Source organism: Chaetura pelagica, unplaced genomic scaffold (assembly GCF_000747805.2).
Source record: "Chaetura pelagica isolate M959 unplaced genomic scaffold, ChaPel_1.0 scaffold72, whole genome shotgun sequence".
Taxonomy (NCBI): domain Eukaryota; kingdom Metazoa; phylum Chordata; class Aves; order Apodiformes; family Apodidae; genus Chaetura; species Chaetura pelagica.
Genome location: NW_009952560.1, coordinates 2,165,481 through 2,182,330, shown reverse-complemented (window position 1 = coordinate 2,182,330; position 16,850 = coordinate 2,165,481).

Sequence of the window (16,850 nt, the reverse complement as noted above, 5' to 3'; positions counted from 1 at the left end):
GCCACAAAGGATCGTGTTTTCTTGGTTTAGATTCCTGGTGTTCAGTGTATCATTGGATGGTTTTGAACTGGTTGATAGGGCAGAAGCAAGCTCTGATGTAGGCAGCAGTTGAAATGTATGACACATCTAAAGATAAAAATGCTTAATTTAGATTCAAGTAATTGATTGATTGTTGGGGCTTAGTGTAGGGCAGGCAAATTCTGTTTGTGACTGGTTTCTGGCCTCAAAGTGTCCTGTATCCCACAGGAAATGCTGAGGCAGTTTTTTCCCAGCCACACTCCCAAGAGCTGATCAGCTCCATCCTGCTGAGTCTTAAATAACTGCTGAGCCTTAAATAACTCTTTTCTTAAAGCAAGTTTTCTGTGCCAAACCATTTTTTATGTTTATGTACATCTAAATAGGTGACAGAAATCACTTAAGCTTTGTGGCTTGTCTGCTCATCTCGTAGACCACTATCCCTTGTTTGTCTTTCAGAAGATTTGTCTGTCCTCAAATCCATAACATGGAATACAAAAAATCCACCTTCCTTTCCTTCTCTGGAGCAGATTGTTCCTTGCTTGATCTTGTGTTGCATCTTACTTTGATCAGAAATCCTTTAAGACATGGCTTTCCTCATGTCAAATATTTTGCATTCATTTACAGCAGCTACATTTTATATAAAATTACTCCTCAACCATTATTTTCTAGAATGTGTATTGAAATATCAGTATTTGGCCCACTAGGTGCTAGAATTTTCTTGAAAAGTTTCTATCCCCCAGTTCAGTAAACCCAAATCCAGACCTGTTGCTTGGAACAACTGGTAGAGAATATGTTCTGTGATTATATAACAATTCTTTGTATTACTCCTGGTTTTGGGGGGGTAAGGGATGGATAGTTTCTTTTGGTGTAAAAGCTGTGTAAATTCCATCTGAATTTGTCTTTGTATCTAACTAACTATGGTATTTAATATGCTAGTGGTAAGAATATTCTTTATTTCTATAGTTAATATATTTATAGGGATTTCCAATATTAAATTGAATCCCCTGCTGCCTGCAAATTGAAGGGAAGTGAAGCCAATGTACCAAATTTCCTAGAATTACTTGTTTGGACTTCCCAAATCTATAAAAGCTGAATTATTAATAATTCATCTTTTTTTTTTATGTAGTGGCTAGAGTATGATCTCTCCTGCCTAAAATTAATAATAAAATCTTGAATTTATTAAAGGATTGAAAGTTCAGAGGCGGTGCAGACGAAGAAAAGCTACAGTTAGGCAAAGTGGCTACACCTGCAAAAGAAAGGTACCCTGTGGGTAAAGTACCTTGTTTGGAGAGGCTGTTGGTGAATGTTAAGGTGCAGGGGATATAAGAAAGCTTTAGTATATCATCTTCTAAGGGAAATAAACAGTTTATTCATGGTCTGAATGATTTGCCCTAGGTCTTTTTGTACTCTGTAGGTAGCTTTGGTTCCCTAAAGAAATCAAAAGGCTTGAGTGTTTTCAAGTCAGAAGCTGCAGATACAGATTTACATAGAGTCCAGCTCACCACTCATTACAGATGTGATTCCTGTTTTAATATAAACAGTGTTTCCAATTTCTGGTTCATGTGGAATTTTTAGGGCAGGATTTGCAGAGTATAAGAACATCATCACACTGAAACTCAACCAACACGAGTTGGGCATCTATCCTCTAGGCTCCTTTGCAATATTCCAAACTCAATCTTTGATAGCCTGCAGTGTTACTGACTATAAAATACCTCATATTTTACATGAAAGTTTTTCTATTTAAGTTAGGTTAAGCATTTTTAGCAAGATATATATTTTAATTATTAGCCAATAGAAAAATTGGTTTAAATAGGTGTCTTTGAGTATTTCAAGTAGTATATTTCTCTGAAGCAGTTTTGATATATTTCTATGTTTATATTTAAAGGCTTAAATGTGCATAATTACTATATGCAAACTAGTATTTACATGAATTTGTGTATTATCTTGTTAGAAGGAAACACACCACCAGCCTTGCAAGAAAGGACTTTATTGTATTGTTTGTGGAGCAGAAATACTGCCAAAAGCAGAGGGTAAGAACTATGTAACTGGTCGTTTGTTTCAGATTGGGATTGATAAGATTTTTAATCCATCTTTTTACTGCCACTGTTTTGGATACTGAAGGGGTATTTTAGAAAATAGGTTAATTTCTCCATTGGATATGGTAACTAGATAAATGAGTTACTAGAAGTGCACTGGGGACCTCCAGAAAATATTCTGAGGGGGAGAAAAAGGGATTTGTCAGAGTACACAACTATTTTTACTTGCCATTTCAGTGAAAATAATTTACTGTTAATGGAATATATTTATTACATGTTTCTGTTGCTTGATTCAGTGATCCTGGTACATTGACTTATCTTGGAGTACAATGGGGAACTGACTGGTAGTTAAGAGTTAACTGAAGGCAATTGATCCTGGCATTATGGGAGGCTGAAAGAAATTACTTGTAACATAGTGGCCCATTCACTAGGGTATGTTCCTCCTAAGGATTAGGTGTTAATTTGCCACCAGTTGCTGTGTGGAGTTTGTTAATACCTTGGCACAGTAGCTCCATGAATCTAATACATGGTTTAATGAAACTATCAAAAGCTTTACTGAAAACTATGGTTGCACTGTTATTCTTCAGTATGGAGCCTACCTTGTGTTACTTCAATTTTATTTTTAATCCTCAATTGACCACTTGTCCAAAATGTAGATTAGATGTTCTATGAAGTTGTCTCTACATTTGTGTGAGGTACTTATATTTGGGAAAGTCAAAAAGCTGATAATGTTAATAATAACTCTGCTACTTTTTAAAATGCACTGTCTTGTCATGCTTCTGGGCCATGTGTGGTGATGCCCCTCCTTGCTCCTCCTTACCCTTAGACATTAGGAGGAAATTCTTCACTATGATGGTGGTGAGACACTGAACAGGTTGCCCAGTGAAGTTCTGGAAGCCCCATCCCTGGAAGTGTTCAAGGCCAGGTTGGATGGGGCTTGGAGAAACCTGGTCTAGTGGGAGGTGTCCCTGCCCATGCAGGGGGGTTGGATCTAGATGATCTGTAAGGTCCTTTTCAAACCAAACCATTCTGTGATTCATGAGTCAAATGTAGAAACAATTAAGATACAAACGCTTAATATACTTAATGTATAAAATTCCTCCAGGAGAATTTAGTGAGGATTTAACTGGTCCCAGGTTTTACAAATCTGAAGGTAAGAAGACATTTACTTTTGGTGCCTCACAAGTACATCTTAGGACATCAGCAAGCCAGAATGCCACAGTTTTAGGAGGTGTTAGAAATGAGGTTGAGATGGAGAGGTGTATGTTAGAGCAGAGACCTGTATCTTCTGCAGATTCATGTTTATGGCAGTCCCTCAGTTCTGGAACCCTCCTTACATCTTTTAAGACTTGGGTAATCTCATCAGTAGACTTCCATTCATTTCCTTAATAGGAATTTAGCAGCATCATGATATCTTTGCAATTTGGTACAGAATCTGTGACATGGAATCACCAAGTGCTAAATGAAAGCATTCTGAGTCACTGAGGTACTTTAATGCCTGCAGTTACCAAGGTGCCTGTTGTCAGCAAGGAGTTTTATGCTGTTTAAACTGAATCTCAGATGTCAGTTGATTGATGAAGGCTAAAAAAATCTGCTACAGTTTGAAGAAAATGAAAAATAAATGACTTTATTCAAAGTGGATTCAAACTCACTAGTCAATATGGAAGTAATAACAAGGGGAAAATTATCTGTTGAAAAGTAAATTTTGGACAAGTTAATAAAATTTAAATAAGGCCTTCTTGCAAGGTCCATTTGCATCATAGAAGTCTTTTCATTGACTTCAGTGGGTATTGGATCAGGGCCTAAATTACCATCTTGTAAATGTGGAAAGTTTGCAGTATGTTCAAACAGTACTGTATTCAAAACCATGTCTGTATAAAGTCTTACACCCCACTTCTTAAATTATAGGGATTTTGAGAAAAGCTTGCCACAGTAATACTGAGCTGAAAATAATCTGGAAACTCTTCAGAAATTCTAGTATAAGGAGCAAAGAACCCATTAATAAATGTATGTGTGACCTAGATGCCACTTCAGAAGATGATAATATGATGTTGGTCATCTCAGATGCAGCAAGTCTTAGTCATCTTAAAGAAACTTTGACAGTTTATCAGATGCCAGTGAAAAGTGAAGGTAAATCTTACTGATTACTGACAAATGCCACCTAACATTTGTCAAGTCCTTTAGCACATATTGTTTTCTTTAATTTCCTGCAGATGCTTTTGATTTTGCTAACATGTTTTATCACTTGATCTATGTATGAAATCTCCCATAGAGGGGACCAGTATGAGTCTCTTGCCCCACTACTTCTATCCCTCCAAAATAATGTTATACAGCTTCTACTGATATTTCTCATGGAAAGCATTTTTAAAGCATGACAAATAGAGGAGTTTTCAAAATACTATAAACATCTGCCATCAAATTGTTACATGAAATGTTGAAAGCTGTACTACAGCTTTGCTGTAATTGTTTTCTTATTAGGAAATTTTATCTTTGTAAGGGGCATTGAATACCATGTTACAAGTCATGCATATTCCACCTGGTTCTGTTCTCTGTTAGCAGTTGGCTGAGTGTAGTTGCTGCAACCATTTTCCTTTTTGTGTCAATAAGGTCTTGGTATTGATTCTTTTCTACCCATTAGTCAATAATTATGACTTCATTGTTCTTTTTCTTCCACACCTTTCATTGCTCCCACTTAACTTTCTGTAAGTTTGAAGGAAGTCCAATATCCAACAGTTTTTCACTGGATATTAATGAAATGCTCTGGCCATTTCCTTTTTCCTTCAAGGAGATCTTTGCTTTTCATAGCTTGTTGAAAAGGAACATTTTGCTTCTTAAAGCAAATTAATTGTTTTTCTTCAATGAAAATACCCAATCTCTCAGTGATGCTGGTGTTCTTGCCAAATGTTGTGAATGTTTCTCAAAACTCCAGGAAATTTTTGAAAGGTGAAACAAGCATAAAAGTGATGCTACCTTGCTGAAGGATGTTGGTGACAACTGTAAAGTCTGTCTTTGACCTTAGATAACTGAGGAAGGTTATTTAAAGCTTGTAAGAGGAAGTTTGACTATTTTATGGAGTAAGGAATGTGAAAGCAGTAGAAGCTTACTGTCCAAGGCACAGTGTTGGGCTGGGAAGCAGATAAACACCAAAAGCACATGGGTCAGTGGGTTTTTTCAGAAGACTGGAAATGCAGAAGTTGTAAAAATGAATATTGACAGTGGTACTTGGCCAAGATCATATATATATATATATATATACATATATATATATATACACACACATATTTTCTCTTGACTGGCCTATTCACAAGACATTACAGCCCTTGCCTTTAACCTTTTGGGAAGTTGATGGGAAGATTTTTCTATTGAGATATTATCTTGGTCCCTCAACCATCTGAGAGAGAGACAGCTGGTTGGCATAGGAGTGTCACACGCAATGACAGGCAAAACTACTCGGGTATGTTGAGCTCTGCTCATTTAACCAAACACTAAAGATGCCCACCAGTTTACCCTCTGCTCCCAGATGTACTGGTTTCTTATATGGCATTCTGATCAAAAGTAAGTATAAGGATAATGAGAACAGAATAATTTATATTTCTTCTAACAAATTCAAATCCATGAACTTGGATGCGTGTACCCTGCATCCCCAGTGGAGAAAGTAGGGCTCTGCAGGAGGGATGTGTTTGGTAGGAAATTATTCCAGGTGTCAGACCATGGAATGTGTAACCCTTTAGTCTCATTCAGGTGACAGAGACCAAAGTCAAGTACTTGTTTTCATGGGTGGGCAATTCTAGTGTTAGGGTGGCACTTGTTACTTTTTCTGGCAAAATAAGAACATTAAGGTTTGAAAAGTGAAGTACAGCTTATCTTTTATCTGTTTTTAAATCTCTCTTGATGCCTATGTAAAGCACTTTTTCTTTCTTTTTGGAAGACAGTTTATCTTTAAATGCTATTTGGAATGAGAAGGAATATTCTCTGACAAGTTACTTGCAATGCAGGAGCTGTGCCGTTCACTCCATTTCTCCATGTCCTTTGATAGGAGCTGAGGTTACTCATTTCAATAATAAGGTACAATCATGGGTAAGTCAAATTAGTTTCTTTTGGATATTAAAATGATTACTGAATGCTTTGTATAGTAATTATTAAAATTCCATTTCTCTAAAAGGTAGAATGAAAATTTTATCAGGATGAATTGTATATGACTTGTCTTCTTTCTACCACAGAGATTTGAAATGATAGGGAAGAGCCGAGTTCAGGTCACTTAGTGTATTTGTAATTGTCTATACCTAATTTGTTGGAGTGTCTGTAGTGTTATGTCTTATGAAAAAAGGAGAACAGGCAGCAGTTACCTGTGTCTTTTATGAAAGGAAAACCAGAACAAAACAGTTGAACAAGTGGCATAGTCAGACTTCAATGTTTCAGATATGTAGCTTTATGTTGTTTGTGGCACTAACAAATGTTAAGCAGACCCTATGGGTGATCTCAGACAAGGTCTAAAGGAGTCAACAGGAAGAAATTTTGTATAGGTATTGAATTTCCAACAGGGTTAGCAAACTAAATTCTCAATAGAATTCTGAAATCTAGACAAGAAAGCTATGTGTATTTTTAGTTCACTCTAGCTCATGCCTCAGTTGAAGATAAAGACAGAAGGTGAGACTCCTGAATGAGTTGTACAAGTAACCTTAGGACACCTATGCCTTTTCTGAATTTTCATTCATTCATACTGTGGATATACATGTAATAGAATTTAATCAGATATTTTTGAGGCTAAAACTTTGCCAAAAACTGAATGCAGTCCTTATGTTTTGGCCTGAGCACATCATTATCCACTTCACAAGCTATTTGAAATGCACTACATGGCAGTGTGGTGATGGAACAAAGATTGTGAAGCATTACATGCCATGAATATTGGTATTTCAAACACTGTTACTGAGATTTCATGGTGTTCCAGCATCCATTTTATATAAAAGATAATTAAATGTTACATTGAGGGAATTTGTACTGAAAGAATATGAAACAATGGGATCCTCTGCAGTAGAATGAAATTATTTTTTGTTTTATCTTCAGTCTTTTTCTGTATATTTAAAATAAGAGGCTCTGTTACCCTGCCAGGAGATCAGAGTCATTGTGTTCCACTTCTTTGTTGCCTCCCATGACTGGTTGTGCAAACTAAATGCTGTCAGCAGTTTTATTCATACTGTAGGTAGGGAATTGGAGGGACTGGCTGTCACCCATGCCAGGTGCATCAAGTATAAATGTGTCATCAGCTGGTATGAGGTTTACAAGTGTTGTGGTTTTACTAGTGCAAAATAAACAAGTGTTATGTTCTTAGTCTACCTGTAGTTTTAACTTTTTCTTTGAGCAAGAAAGACACTGTTAATTGTTGTAGATTTTCCAAATAACTAATTTTTCCTGTTCTTATGTTCTTTATCAAATCACTAGAAAGTAATCTTGATGAATTTTTGGCTTGGAAGAGCAACATAGACCAAAAAAGACCACATCTGGCTTTGGAGAGTCATTCTGAAAGCTAGTGGCTTTTAGTAGAGACACACCTAATCTCTTAATACGTGTCTTTGTTTCAAAGAGACACGGGAAAAAAAAATCCCATCATCTTCAATAGACTTGTGAAACAATTGTCAGAGTTGGCATCTCTGCTTTGGATCTGTTGCAAACTGTGTCTTATGACTAGATTAATATGCCAGATGACTTGGTGAGAGTTGTGGGGATGAGGAAAGAAGCTACTATTTTTTATTTCATTTGTGTGAAAACACTTATTTAGAAAGGTAGAATGGATTGGGGATGAATGATAGTAGAAGTAAATACAGCTTTAATTTTATCATCTTGCTTTAAATCAAATGGCTGTTTATTTCCTGCAATTGGGAACACAGGAATGTAAATGAAGACATATAGAATGAGTCAAGGGAGTCTAAAATGATGATTTATTACATGCCATCATGTACCAGGGCAAACACACATGCATTGAAGTGAAGAAGCTATGATTAATTCAGCTTATCTCCCAGTTATGTATTCCTGAACACAGGATCCTGCTGTTGTTCAGCAATGCATTTGGAGAGATAAAATCAACATTGTAGTTTGTACCATTGCCTACCCTGAGTTTCATCAGCTACATTGTTGTGAGGTGTCATATGTCATCTTAAATTACTTCATGTCGTGTGTTGTCTATAATTTAAGTACAGTTGGTTCTGGAAGGCACGGAATTCTTCATTTCATACAAATCACATTGCTATAGCAAAGCAAGTTTCAAATAGCCTCACTGGATTGAATATCTGTAATTTACTTGTAGAATTGGTCATCATTTAAAGAGGCAACACTCTTTTCCTTACTGAAATTTAAGGTGTGATTAACAGATTGTGTTCTGTACCTTTTTTAAGCTTTTAAAATCCATTATACCTGTATATTGAAAACTGGATTTCAAAATTCACTGCTACATCTCTACAAATTCAATTAGATCATGTGCTCACCATTGACCTAGAAACCTTCATTAACTTATTCAGACTTTAAGTGAAATCAGTGGCATATAAATTAATATTTTTTATTCCGTCTAGTACCCTGAATAATTGGATATTCCTGCTTACAGTCATGTTTGTGAAATGATAACTAGAAGATCTTTAGAGTTTCCTTACAACTCTGATAATTCCATAACAACTTCATTTTGGAACTCATGGGAAAATTTTTTGTACCACAAATGTAGAGAACTCAGAACTAAGATCTAGCGAATGCAATAAATGTTCCTATGTTAAAAGGCAAATGAAACTCCGACAACTCAATTTTTAAACTTATTAAGGAGTTGCTGCTGCAACTGATTAGGCAGTCAGCTGGTGAGACAGTAGCTTTTATATAACAGGATATTGTTTTTCTCCTCGTGTTACCACATTTGGCGAACTTTGATCTTAATGCGCCTACGGGGAATACCAGTCTGACCTCAATCTGGGTAAAGCCCTGGTGGTGGCCGGGAGGGAGGCGGCGGGAGGAGGCACCGTCGTCTCTGCAGGCTGAATATTTGTTATTGCATGTTAATCAGATTCATCATTCTGTTGAATAAAGGTTTCATCTGCCACGCGAATGCATAATCGCCTGTGTCCGAGTGGCCGCCTTTTGTCCTGAGCAGATTGCTGAAACTGTATTAAGCATCATTAGACAAAAATGACGACCTTATTAATTTGTCCTTCAAGTGTTTTCCAGCAGATTGGACCTCATTATTATGCAAACACAGTACACAGAGCAGCACCAGAAGTAGCTCATTAATGTTTCTTCCCCTTAGCACGTAAGAGATTATTATTGTGAAGTGTGCATGAAATAATTGCTAATTATGGGCCTTAAATTTTACAGTGATTGTCTGTCTAAATTTTTTTTGTATGGTTTCAGAGTACTGTAGAAGGCCATCAAAAGCTACAGGTTAATGGTACCAAAGCAGGTTAACCAGAGGAAGTGAATCACAAAACGTGTATTTTATCACACTTTTTCCTGCCTATAAGGAGTAACTAGGGCAGCTATTAATTGCTTTGTAGTTACCTCTCACTATGCTTCTGATTGTAAAAGAAATGACTTTCAGCTGGCAATAATTTAGTAGCTATGTCTGCCAGTGATGCAGCAAGTGTGAATGGGGGCTTCTGGTAAAAAATCCATAGATTCTGAAATGGTAATTCCTGAGTTAGTATGGTTTCCTTATTCACACACTACTAAAATCCTACAGATTTCTAAATACTTTTCTTTCTACCATATGTTTTCCCAGCTACATTTTGTATTCCTTTCAGTATAACTCTCCTTAAAATTGGTAAGCATGGTAGAAATTACATTTGGCATTCATCTGTAGTTTGACAACTTTGTGCTCAGTGTGTAATTGGTTTAAGCACAACTTTGTGCTCAGTGTGTAATTGGTTTAAATGGTAGTGCTTTAAATGGTAGTGCTTCATACTTATCCATGGGCACATCTTCTGTAATCTGTCTGCCACTGTAGCTGATAAGACTTGGCCACAACTGAAGTTTTTGCAGCACTAGAAATAAAATCCTGATCCATTAAGGGTTTGCATGGATTTAGCTTTATAATCTGGTTTAGAAATTGTGAGCGGTCAGATCTTAGATACAAGCTTTGTTGTCAAAAGATGCCATGAAAACCATTACATCAGCTTAAATGTTTCTAACGTTACTTTTGTTGACAATATAATGTAAAATACTATTTTCTGAAGAAAAGTGACTAGCAGTTATTTATTATGTATGAGCATTGAAACAGAGATCTTTAAGAATCAGGAGGATAACAACATTCATCTGACATTACTTACCGTAAATAATTTTGTAGTCCAACTGCATTTGGTTGGTGTTAAATAGTTGCTTATGTCAGCTGATAACACCATTTAAATAATGGTGGCTGCTTCACACAATGCAAGTTAAAATAAATAGAGCATGCTAGCTGTAAATTCTTCTTTAAACATTTCTTCACATCTAACAGATCAGTAGGGAATATTTATGAAAGGCAGACATACCATACACTTCCAAAAAATCAAAATGAGGTTCTGTGGAGACCAAATTCTCTTTACTGCCCTCTTTAGCTGCTGGGCTAATGGGTATTTATCATGACTGATAAAAACTGAAAATAGTTCTTGTGGCATTGCAGAAATATTTGTTTTACTTGGATTATTTGTAATGACTGCAAATGTTTTGCTGTGAACAGGCACAGGTGTATTATTAATGTTGAGGTTCTGCAGCCATGATTAGAATAATATTCTAGTAAATTATCTCTATATTTTCAGTGATAATATTGCACACTGATGTGTATGTTTGTAATATACAAGCACATATAAACACATCCTTGCTATAAAAGCCTGCAGAAGCATTGCAGCGGATCATTAAATTGGGCTGGAAAAGAGTTAATTGTATCTGCAATGGTTTGACACTAAACTTTGGCTTCACAATCCATATTTATTTAATCCTAGTAAACGACATTTTCTGCTCTGCCATTCTTTCTCTGCACCTTTGAGTTTCACTGATCTAGTTACTGATTTTAATTCAATATCATGACTAAATCTAATGTGTGTTATTTTTCAGCATGTGATTTTATTTCAAAGGCTACAGCCCTCCCCACACCAACTCTGGAGCACTTGCATGAGGCTTGATGAAAATTTCTAAGAAATAACACATTAAGGGAACTGACAGGCCAGGGGATATTGGAACTTACCTGAGTTTAAGCTTAAATGGATAAAGTATTTTCAGAGCTTTTCTGTTCAGAAGGGAAGGGTCATAGATGACCTTGGAAAACATCTTTTGTGTTTCTTCTTTCTGCTGGTGCTGGAATCAATTTTCTCCCAGGAATGATCTGTCTGAATTGCTGCACTTATTCTTAACACTGGATATGTTAATTTTCATGTGGTCAGAGCTCCAGTTGTTCCTTCTCTGTCGTCCTCACTGAGGCCCTTGCTGATGTCAACTGACACTGCTGTGTGACGTGCAATGAAAATACTGGTAGGCTAGTGCTACCTTTCTCTCAGAGATTGTTTGCAGACTTGTAAATAATACTTGCTGAACATAGAGCCTTGTTAAATAAGAAAAAGTGGGTTTGTAACTCTGGGAAGAAGAGTAAACAATGTTTCGGTAAATGCCTCTCTATAGGTGCTAGTGTGTGCTGTGTTGTCTTTTCAAAGTCTTGCATGTGTTTATCATTTGTGCCCAGGCTTACACTGTTCTTTGATAAGGCTGAAAGCTCTTGCTATCAGTGACTGAATATTTTATTCTTTAATGAATTCCCTGAGAGCTATATTTAAGTGAAACAATCCTATTTAGTGAGAAATACATGTCAACCTCTGAGTGCTGTCTTGTTGCTAGTGCTTTTGGTGACTTCTTTTAAGACATTAATAGTACCAGATACTTAAAAGTTTACTTGTAGAAATGTGACTTTCCATGGTCATTGACAAGAAGGGATAACTCTTGAGTAACCACTAACTAGTAAAGGAGTGTATTGTCCCATTAGCCCAATAGGAGGGGTGCAGAAACTGGTCTGGAAAGCACTGGAACAAAGCAGACTCCCAGGTCATCAAATCCATTGTTTCTCCCAGATATTCTCATGGTACAACTTCTTGTACTTACCCAGTTCACTTTTTAAAATCAAAAATCTTCTCTTTTCATGGTTTAATTCTCATTAATCATAAATGTCTTAATGCATGTAAGATGCTACTGGAGAGTAAGAAGATACTATCTGCAGAGTTTTCAGTAGGTTGATGAGAGCTACATCCTGTATCAGTCTGCTCTGATACAGGAGAGTCAGAAGATGTTAGACATGGGTGAGAAAGATGGTTAGCAATCCAGACAAGAGAGGGGAAGCCAGTAAACATCCTACTATGTTATCTTTCCAACCTGGAAGTTTATCTTTCCTTTGTTGTCTGGGTTAGAGACAAGTTGTGTAAGTTGCTCTAAGTATTGTAGGATGATTTCACATCATCTGATATGAAACGCTATTACCAGGATGATCTTGTAGTTGAGGATGGTTTCTATCACTGATGCTGGCAGGGAGATTATTGTCATTTAGATGTGATACTAGAGCCACCATCACGTGCCTCTGTCACTTCAGGACTGCACTGTCCAAATGGACAGGGCTGGGAAGAAGCCTGTCAGAATTGTGGGAAGCATGTCGGGTTATGGGGCTGCTGCAGGGTGGTCTTCTGAGAAAACCCATGTACAGGAGAGAAAGAAGAGTTTGCTGTTCATAAGCTAATTATTTTTAAATTCAAGGCTGGACTTCCAGAGCCCCTTTAAGCAGTCTTTTAATTTGTTTTTATAGGTAAGTAGCATATATGATGCACTAGTTGGTCTCCTCCCTCCCTGCTCATGCTGGCATCCTGCCTGCCAGAAAAATCCTGCTTAGTTGTCAAGCTTATTTTCCACTAGATTGAAATTGACTTTAAAATAGATAGAATTTCTCAAAATATTTTTTGAGAGAGATATTTAAAAATATAGGAACCAAAATCTACTGTTAGACTTGCCCAACATCTATTACAATTTTCTGAAAATGCTGAGGCAGTCACCAGCACTGGGATTTATTGTCTGCCTGGTGCTGACAGTCAAGTGATCTTTCATAGGTCAAGGCCAGTGCTCACTGAAGTTATGACCAGCAAAATGTAATCATTTTTCTTGCTTCCTTTGTAGTAGTGCTCTAGTGATGCAAAAATAAAGTTTTGCTGATGTGAACTCGGCTGATCTTTGTAGGCAAAGCTGACTTTGAAAGAAAGCCTGTCCTGGAAAGTTTCTGTCCTTACCCTACTCCTTGGTCTCAATTTGTACCTCAGTCTGTTCTTCTGCTATATTAGGGCAGCTCTTTGAGAAGATGCATTGCAAAATGGATCCCTGGAATTATCTGGATTAAGAATATTGCCTTTTTTGTGGAAATACTTTTATATTGGATCGTTTCTGGCATCTGATTTGTGGTACAAGCCCACAAGCAGTTTTTATCACTAAAGTGGTATCTCAGCCTTGAAGAAGCAGAAAGTGCACTGATAACTGATGCTTAAAACTTATGGCAATTGTACAGTAGCAGCTGCTGAAATTACAGATTCAACATCCCAATTGTTTTATATTCTAATGAGCAGCCATTGTTACAGGCTGGTATTTTATACTGGTTGTGTCAGGCGCTTCCTTTGTAGTAGTGCTCTAGTGATGCAAAAATAAAGTTTTGCTGATGTGAACTCGGCTGATCTTTGTAGGCAAAGCTGACTTTGAAAGAAAGCCTGTCCTGGAAAGTTTCTGTCCTTACCCTACTCCTTGGTCTCAATTTGTACCTCAGTCTGTTCTTCTGCTATATTAGGGCAGCTCTTTGAGAAGATGCATTGCAAAATGGATCCCTGGAATTATCTGGATTAAGAATATTGCCTTTTTTGTGGAAATACTTTTATATTGGATCGTTTCTGGCATCTGATTTGTGGTACAAGCCCACAAGCAGTTTTTATCACTAAAGTGGTATCTCAGCCTTGAAGAAGCAGAAAGTGCACTGATAACTGATGCTTAAAACTTATGGCAATTGTACAGTAGCAGCTGCTGAAATTACAGATTCAACATCCCAATTGTTTTATATTCTAATGAGCAGCCATTGTTACAGGCTGGTATTTTATACTGGTTGTGTCAGGCACAAAGTGCAGCTGCCACTGACCCCTCAGTCGGCAGGAACAAAACCTCTCTTTGTCACCACTATGGGAAATATCTTGGCCATTGTGGGTGTGAATTCAAAACAGAATAGCAATCATGCACAGGAAAAAATCAAAAGCTCCACAATTCATTGACAGGAGTCTAAACATCACATGTAAGTGATTGTATTGAAGTATTTTTTTTAAATTGTACTTTACCTTGTTACCTAATTAAAGTGCATATTAAGTAGTTTAACCATCTAGTGCCCTAGAACTTTTATTCACTACATCTAAACTCATTAATTTTGTTTAGTGAACTGTCCCTGCTTGGAAATTTCTGTTCTGTGATAAAATGTACATCTCAAATCAAGGTAAGACCATTTGTAATTTGCCTTTTATTCTTCAAGTGAGTGCACTTTGAAGTAGTTGGACAGTTAACTAAGCAATAGGCATTTCTCACATTTCAAGAGCCAATGGCTGTACCAGAATGAGAGAGTGAATTAGATTTGTTGCAGATGTTTTCTAAATCAGATACCTCTGACTTCTTTAAGCTATTCCTGCTTTCTAGGAAGTTAGAATAAAATTGATTTATATAACGTGAATATTGTATTCTAGATTTACATAATTAAACTCCATGGTGTGTGTCAGGCTGTGGTATGCAGAAGGCAGTTGATTATCTGGAGTATTGATGTCTGGCTAGTTCTCTGTAGGAATTCTGGTTTGGGAACTTTTCTAGTTCTTAAATTGCAACCATACAGCAATAATATAAGGTCGAAGGGTGGAAAAACAGACAATTACCACCATTCCTCCATATGCAATTTGTATATGGTATTGGTTATGTTTATTGTTTAGTTTCTTCCTCTTGATGGCTAAATTCTTTGCTTGAAGTTAAGTGGAGCCAAGGATAAATTTGGTTCTTTCTCCTCTCTGAATGACTTGAAATAATAGTTTTTAAAAATTGGCTAAGATTTTTTTATGGTGTTTATAGATCGATGCGTGGCTGGACAAAGCTCTAGCCATGTCTTTCAGAGGAGGAAGAAGGTTATCAAATAAAACAATACTGCAGCACAGTTGAACTCCCATAAATCATCTGTGACTCCAAACATAGCTGAGCTCTGTCCTACAGTGTCCTAGTACGTAGATGGAAAAAACCTTCTTTGTATGTTTGTGTTCATGAAGTGCTTTGAAATGGTCAGATTAAGGTTTCAGAAGGAGCATGGATTATTGCTGAGTGGACTTGTGTCAGTTTTCTGCCATTTCCATGCTTGCATGATTAATTGTAAAGACACACTAATATCAAAATAATGAGTGTTCCCATTCTTATTGACACAGAATTTTTCATGTATATGTAAGACCTCTCATTTACATATTACTTTTGTTAATGCAGTGTAGCAAATTGTTGGTTTAGCTTTAGATAAAAGTAAATAACTATTCTTGGGCTGTTTTGACATCTCTGTTTTATATTTTATAAACCTCAGCTGCAGTTCACACTTGTGGAAAAAGCATCTTTTTATTTTTAACAGCAGCCTGGGGTATGGTTGAAAGAGGCATATTTCCATTTTGGTTTTTGTTTGAGCAGCTTCCAAAACATCATTCTACATTTTTTTTCTGGAAAATTTGCCAAGTCTAGCTCAGATTAAATTTCTTTGTTAGATTTGCTCTTTCAAGCATCTGGATCAGAAATTGTAACCCATACTGTATAGTCATGAAACATTTGGAAATCATCTGAGAAATTGTTGTAAGCCATGATAGTGTTGTACATTCTTTTGAAAAGTTAGGAATATGTAGCTTACAGAGTAGTTTGGGGGAATTTTTTCTGAGCAAATGTTATTTTGTTTGAACCACCCTAACAAGAGATTACAGCTCATTCTTCTGGGACACAGGCAGGCATTATTATCTCATAAACTGTTGTCATCCCTTTTATCACTCTGAAGTACCTTTTTCCTTGATGTGTATATATATTCCATGCAAAATTTTATCATTCTAGGGTATTTCTGGGAAAAAATAAAAATAAGTTATTTATATTGTAATATAATGCCAATTTGCCACAAGCTGGTGAATTATTGGGTTTTCTGATGCGTTGCACTACTTCTGCTTTTAAAAAGATTGTACATGTAAGTTCATCAATAGAGCTAAAACAACCCCATTTTATTAGTAGAAAAGAAATATTAGAATTTAGAGTAATAGAGAAAATGTTTTTCTCATGTAATAAACTTGAGAGCAATTGTAGAAAGTCAGTCTGCTTATATGATGCTTTCAGTATAAATTGTATTGAAGAAAAAAGGTTGAAGAGGAACAGATCTGAATTCTGGTGGTAAAGAACTAGCATGCCCTCTTAATTAGCTGTAGGACTACTAAATTGAAGCAGTGTATGTTCATTGAATGCAGTCCCTCAGAGGGACAGGGGAAGAAGAGGCACTTAGGGAATTTGGAAAGGAATATGTATGTTTTGCATTACTTTTAAAGCAAATTTATTCACTGAAAATAATTAGGGCTGCAGCCAAAATATTAATTCTGCCACTGCCCACATGGCTGACTGTGATTAAGAATGGAGCTTGATTTTGGGTGTTTTGGTGAATGCAGATGTTTGAATGTTAATTATCATGAGTAACTTAATTTGTTTCCCAACTATTTTATTGCTTTGAAAGTTATGCAGAGTAACGAGAATGACCAT